The sequence below is a fragment of the Rhagoletis pomonella genome, unplaced genomic scaffold, assembly GCF_013731165.1.
Source record: "Rhagoletis pomonella isolate Grant_MI unplaced genomic scaffold, Rhpom_1.0 Rhpom_scaffold_00003, whole genome shotgun sequence".
NCBI lineage: Eukaryota > Metazoa > Arthropoda > Insecta > Diptera > Tephritidae > Rhagoletis > Rhagoletis pomonella.
In genome coordinates, this window is record NW_023458557.1 from 57905890 (window position 1) to 57913801 (window position 7912).

Below are 7912 nucleotides of genomic sequence, written 5' to 3' on the forward strand. Positions count from 1 at the left end.
TTTTTTGCGAATTGTAGGCTTATTTTGCATTTTTCGTAAAAAATGGTTCAATACAAATTTGTGTAGAATATAATTTCCCACATTGTTATATAAAAGGTAAAAAAAAATATTTTTTATTTTAAATATTAGCAAAAATTGCGAAAAAATTTTAAATTGTCACGGTTTTGGCCATTTTCCGATAATTTCTGTTGAAAATACATACCATATTGAAATTCCAAAGTTGTAGAGAATATCATTGTCCACAAATTTTGTAGGTACACTTTTTTGTACGACGCTTAGAAAACGACCGGGAACGTGCCAAACAGAGAGATGTACGGGAAGCGGCCGAAAATTCATTTCCATATAACGTCAACCGGTACACTACAATGGTCAAAACATTACGGATTACAAAGATTACGGTCTGAAAATAATCACATAGAAACCTCCCATTAAAAACAGTGTGGACTTTTTAAAAATTCAACATGGCGTCTCAAATATGGCGTCTAAACTAACCATAAATTAGATTTTAGCTTGCAATTTTTGAGCCACCGGAGAACCCAACACTAAGAAAGAAAAAGTAACAGCAGGTTTTTATATTATTGAGGTTGCTGATTACGAACCTAGAGCATGATTTTAAAAATTCGTGACGGTCTTTGCAAGACGGGAACACCCCTATCAAAATGTGTGAAATGTAATATCCACCTATGTTGCAACACAAGTAAAAATTGTTTTCTATCGTATCATACGTGAGGTATTATACTGCCAAAAAATATTCTTCAATAAACAAAGAGCGAAAAGTACATTTTCATAACCTTGTTTTCATTTTTCAATGCTACGAAATACTTCCTCAACGGCCCAAAGTTGCTTTAAGCAACTTCCAATATCTAGTGACCCGATAACTCCAGAAGTCTGAAATCTTCAAAAATCCTTAATTTAGGTGTAATAAATACGGGAATCATGAAACACAATTTTCGGACAGTTGGTTCAGGAGCGGGGCAGAAAGGGATAATTACATGTGAATATCTTAGTAACCAATTCACCAATTTCTCCTAAACTTGGCACAGTGTTGGTCTTGGCAAAACATACCAAACGGCTGAAAATTTTTAGTATCGAATAATAAAAACGCCCACATCCCATATAACGGTAATTTAGAGAAACACGAAATCTTCGATAAATCAGTAAAGACTGAAGCTAATTTAAATATTCAAAATTGATGTTTGCAATAATTCTTTAGCAAAAAATACGTTTATGATAAAATTTTGAAAAAACGGGCTTGGCACCGCCCTCCTATGACTCCATACATAAGTGTATCTCGGTAACCGTTCATTTGTACAAAGCTCGGTATGATTATTGTGCTTGCGACATAAAAGCGAAACGTTGAAAATTATTGAAATCGGATAAAAATTACGCCCACTTTTCATATAACGGCAAATTTATGAAATGCTTGAGACTTCGATATTTCGAAATTTAAGGACGCAAATTTACTCAATATTGATACTAACAAGAAATAACATTATTATGGAATTGTGGAAAATGGACGTGATACTGCCCACATATAAGTTATATCTCATTATGTCTAACTGAACGTTCTATGGAAGCTGTTTGAAATAGAGGTAAAACCACCCCTGCTTACTAAATATGTAGCGATAGTTTTCGGAAAGGTGAAACTATATTTAATACTTGCGCCTGGTATTTAATGTTCAGCTACGGCCGAACTGAAACTTTTTTACGTGTTTAATTTTGCCCTACCGCCAACATTTGTTTGGAAATAAAATAATGTGGTGATTTCATAGTAACATATCTAAACAATAAAATGAATACGCTCTCCACTTTTCAGCGGTGCTTTGGACATACACACATTCCGGAAAGCACTTACATACATACCCTGTAGTCAAATGAACTAGTTGTAAACTACCTCACAACTAGTATGAACCGCATGCCCAACTAGTCAGCCAACTATCCTTTTTACATGCAATCAACTGGTATTTTTAACATGGGAATGTCCTACGAGATGGCAATTTTCAGATTTCGGTCAGAAATATACCAGTCTCATACTAGTTCACAATAGACAGAAAAATACTAGTCTAAATATGGACGAAAACCACTACTTTGGGTGTCAAAAAATAAAATGAATTCATGAATATACAATAAAAGCTTTTAAGTACACTTTAATATATTACACATTTTTATTTAGCAGCCTTAGATTTGCCAATAATTAGTGTGAAATTTTTTTAGTATTAATTAAAAGCAAAAAAAAATACATATGTATATATTTCAAACTTTTGAATATAAATTTAAATGCATTTTTCGTTAAATGTTATTAAAAGTAAAAGGTTTCGGGTACAATAAATACTATATTTTTATCTTTTTCAATAATATTTAATATGCAAAAGAAAACATTTTAGTTAAAAATAAAATGAATTCTTTAGATCATTTTTGAGTGAACTAAAATAAAAATAAAAGTTTTCATGAAATAAATTAAATTCACTAATTTGGCCCATTTCAGTCTATTATTTTTGAAAATTTATAAAAGTAATAATTAATGTTTAAAATTTGAGATTTGGATAAGAATAAAATAAATAAGTAATTCAAGCAGTTAGTTAACTTTTGTCTATAGTTTGGCTTGTTGATTGATAACAGAAATTTATCAAATAATTATATTAATCGTATAATTAAAAAAAGTCCAAAATAATTGAAAATGATTAAAAATAACAAAATAGTGCTGTAAATAAAATTAATGAATTAATTAACATTTTTTAAAGTAATTAGCTATTAATCATTCAAAAGGTGGTAATATCGGTATTTGATCATTAAACGGTTATCCAAAAAACATGCTTTAATTAATAATCATTGTGAATATTAATCATTATTTAACAGGCCTGGTATAATTGAATACGTATTCGATTAAATGGTTTACAACATACCCAAATAAAAGTTATAATATTTTATGAACTTTATGTATTAAACTGTCGAAGTCAAATAAAACCGGGCATGAATTAATCGTTTTGTACTTGGTTCAAGTCTGGTCATTTTCGAACTAGTTCGGTTTCTGTCAGGGAATTCTAGTTGTAAACTAGTATTTTTCCTGACTAGTTTGGGATTTCACTGCAGGGTACTTAAACGGTACGTAAGTTCACCAAATCTTTTGTCAAAGTAATCAGTCATTCTTTCATTTGCAGGCATTGGGTTTACGTATAAATTCTTGGCAGGCGACTATGTGCTTGGATCTGCTTAAAATTGAAGTTCCGCACTCAGATACTAACGCCCTACGTAGCTTTTAACGCATTAAAAGGCCTGACTATCATGTGGCAAAGGCAGAAGAGTAAATAGCACAGAAGTATCCGAGAGACGCAATCCAATATCCATTCGGAGATGCTTGCAACACTTTTGCTGTCCAATTTTGCAATGTTTACCTTAACCTGCTGCACGAGAATACAGGTATGCCATTAAAAGGCACAATGTTATTTGTCTTGTTGCACGATGTATGATGCCACGAAGTTGGAGTAGTTACAAGATGATTTGAATATGTACCACAGGTTGGATTCCCTGATACTTGGCGTGCGAAGTGATTTGCAGCACTTAAAGTGCTTAAACATACATACATGCATTCATACATACATTCATATTTACAGGCAAACGATTTGTCCATGGTTGCCACTTTGGTAAGATTTTACCAAAATAGGTAACATTTATTCTCTTTGGTAATTTGGTAACTTCCGATCTCATTTGGTAACTTTCAGACAAAATGCTTAAAAACATTAAATATTTTTGAATATTATACAATATCTGCGGCAGAGTTACATACACACAGCAAATTTCTTATTGACCCTGCAGCACGGGGGAGCGACTACAGTACTGATGAATCGGTAGCTACCTGGTAAACTCCGTCAATTACCGGCCGACTACTTGCAGTGTATTTCATCGATTACTTTTAAAAGGCAATGTCCTAGGCAGTAGTCACCATCGGCACTCTCTGCACTACCGGGTGTTAGTAAAGTAGTCACTTGCGTGATTTATGTGCGCTCTCTATCGTAGTTTTTCGCTATCCTGCTTACGACTGGTTCGACTCTGCACTACCATGTGCACTACCACGGGTTAATAGAGTAGCTACTTACCTAGGAGTCGGTTTGAGGATAGATTTATGATTGGCGATATGCACATACCTATCCACATATGTACACATCTTCCATGCGGAGCTAGGGTCATGGTGTACGCTGCGGTCTTTCAAATTTAGAAGATTATTATTTGAGTTTTTCAATCAAAAATATAAGACGATATTTTATTATCAACCTGTGGAATAACCAAGCTGTGCTTGTCTCAAAAGAGACTTATTTTCGTACTACATAGTAGTTTGTTTAAAATGTTAAAGTTATTTTATTGATATAAATTTTATTTAAAATTGCTTTAAAACAAAAAAAAAATTGGTCATGAAATATATTTAAATTTAATCTAGTAACAATACAAGGAACTGGTCCAAAGTGGTGAAAATCTATAAATCAACAAGTTCACTTGATCATTACTTTTAATTTTTGTTCTGCCACTCTCTGATTCCGAAAATCGAGTAATTTTTTTCTTGTGGACAAGTCTTCAAGATATTTGCAATTTATCTTTATTCAGATAAAAAAGTGGTTCCACTTTAGAAACTGTACTGAAAATAAAAATAGTTTTTTCGCTTGTAAAAAAATTGTGGATGTTTTCTAAAGTAATTTTGAACAGATTTGTACAGGTTTTTCACATTTAACTTCTACAGCGTAGGCCGTTAAAGAGGAAAAATTATGAAAATAAAAGAGTGATGAGGTCAAGCTACTAACAAAGTTAATATAAGCTCGAAAGTGTAAATGTAACGCCCATTGTTTACTATAAAAGAAAAAAGGCTTTTAATACTTTTGGCAACGTTTTGGTAATCTTTTTAAAAAATATTGGTAACATTTTTTCTAAGTGTGTGGCAGCCGTGGATTTGGCTACCTTTGAATGCAGAAAGCATGCCGCTTGCACACTCCTGCAAGTCAACTCATTTGCCAAGTGTTAATGTGCGACGATGCGGTTAATGGCAATCTGCCACATTGGCAGCAGCAACTAAGCCTACGTAAGTATGAGCGCAAGTTCGTCTTTTGCAAAAGCATTTCAAAGTTCGTGCCTGCTCGAATTCTTTTCAAGCTGCAAATGTGACCAGAGTTGGTATTTCCAGAGCACTTGCTGTAACACTACTTCAGAATGTTGCAATCACTACAACAACTACGGTGGTACTAGTTCATATTTGCTTTCTCGCCTCACCTTAATCACATTTTTGTATTAAATGTTTGCTTTACCTGTAACGAGTGGTCGCATTTAAGTACATTCGCTTTGGAGGCATAGGAATATGATAGTGGTGAATAATGTAAATGTTTTACCTAGCACCATCCTCGATCGCCGTATGCATCTTTCAGCCGCACGCTAACTTTTTTCTCAGCATTTAGTATTTTACGAATCTAAGAACATCAACACGCATCTCGAAATACTAATACACTATCAAAACAAAGGATGGCGATCATAAAATATCTTCTCTCTTCTTTATTGGCGCAAGAACCGCCTAAAAGATGTTGGCCAACAGAGGACGTCAGTCGTTTCTCCTCTGTGCCAACTGACGTCAATTGGAAATGTCAATTGAAGCCAAGTTCTCTTCTCCTGGTCTTTTCAACGCAGACGAGGTCTTCTTCTGTTGCCAGCATCGCAACCCGCGTTGAATACTTTCAGATCTGGAGCGTTTCTGTCCATTATATTTACGGTGACCATCCGTCCTTCATTTCAAAGGACAGTCCTTTATTTTAGCTTCTGTTCTTTATAATTTCTTTCAAAATAAAGAACGCATTTTGTCCTTTATTTCTTAATCTGTCCTTTAAATCAGTTCTGGATTTTTCAGAGGTAAATTTTTGAACAGAGAATATAAAATAATAAAAATCTCCCTTATAAAATATAATGAAAACCTTCGCCAGTTTGTTTCGCACCTCTCTTAAGGGTTGCTATTTAATCGATAATCTTCGTGCAATCTATAAATCACGAATCGTTGCTAATACTGATAGGAAAATTAATATACACACTTTGAGTAAAATTCTCAAAAGAAAGGGGAAAGTTGGGCCCAGTACGTGTTGCATGCTGAGTTTCAAAACTGGCATTTAGTGTTCATAATTCACTGGAGACTTAATTTTTCACTCATTTGGTTAATTTATTGAATGAAACCTTATAAAATTTGCAAGTGTTCAGTGGAGCCTTATTTGTGATTTTTTTATTTTAAATTTTTTAGTGCAAAGTGCAGAAAAAGTATCAATTTTGAAGAAAATGTATTCTACTTTTCCGTTAATAAATGTTACATAATAAAAACCAGTTGAAAGCAATTGTTTGGTTCTTCCAAAATAAAAAAAACACATAAATTTGAAATATTCTAAAAAATTGTCACCAAAATAATTTTATTTTGTTTTTATTAAAAATTGGTATATGCAGTTTAATAGATGATTAAATTTTATAATAACAAAGAGCAAGGTGCAAGTGTCTAAGAGTTCCCGTTGATTTTTAAAAATAAAACAAACGCATTTATTTCCCATTTCGCATGCAGGTGTGCTCGAAGTGTTATCGAAAAAAAAAATGATTAAAAATCAACACAATCTCTTAGCTACTTGCAACATTATTATTCTATAATTTAATAATCTATAAAACTGCATACCCAAAATTTTTCTAAAACTCAAATTTTTTTTTCATTTTGGTGAATTTTTTTCCATAACATTTCAAATTTTTCTTGTGAAATTATTCTTCATTTCGGAGGAAACCTACAATCGCTTTCAATTAGGTTTTATTATGAAACATTTATTAACTGAAACAGGAGAATCGATATTCTTCAAAATTGCTACTTTTTCTGCACTTTCAAAATTCGTGCTCAACTGGTCTCTTACTAGGTTTATAAGCGTTTCCAAGCGTCTTTAAAAAAGGGAAACTTGTACAATTAGATAATATAAAGTACTAGTAAATGTTTGACTTAAATTACGATACTTTTATCATTTTGAAAAAAATGCCCTTTATTTTACGTTGGTTAATATGGTCGCCGTAATTATACTACATGGCCAAGCCAGCGGAGCCGCTGTATTTTAATTCGCTGTAAATCTCATACAACTCATCTTTCTATCATTTCGGCCATATAAAGAATGCTTGATTTTTTTCTTATATGGAAGAAAATGCTTAACAACGTCAGCAAAAACAAAATTTCTAAAACTCTGATTTTTTTTAGTTCTCACTAAAAAGTTTAAGGCTTTGATGCAACGTTGTTCAAGTTTGCAGGTTTTCAAATATTCGTACAAAGTTTGAAATTTGGATTTATATGCTTGTTATTATATAACGAGCTATACTTTTTTAAAAAATTTGTGAACATTAAACCAAACAAAGAAAATAAGTCAGACATAGTGTAAGCTCCAACCTACCGAAAATGAGTGTCTCAACATTAAGCCAAGATTTAGAGGGTCAATTCAAAATTCTGAAAATGCTGTTTTTGTCTACTAGACTACGCTCACCAATTTCTAATATATTCCCGAAGCTCGTCAGAAAATGTGAAGATTAATCTTAGGATGGAAATTTGCGTCGCTGCTGAGTTCCAAACCTAAATTCGGAGCGGCAAAAATAAAAACAAAACAAGTAATTTTTAAGTAAAAAACAAAACCTACTTCAAATCTCATATAAAAATTAAGGAATACCGTTAATTTTTTCATCATCCAATGATCGGATCTAAATCAGATTAGAGACACTACCTTTCCGATGAAAAAAGAATTTTCGAAATCGGTTGAACGCTCTCGCTCTGATGAGTTATATTTATTAAGAGCACCCCGAGCGCTAGTGTTATTTACATTCTCTTCACCATAAACTCCTAACATGTTTGGCTCACTCATGAATTTGCACGTGGTGTATTTGTAAA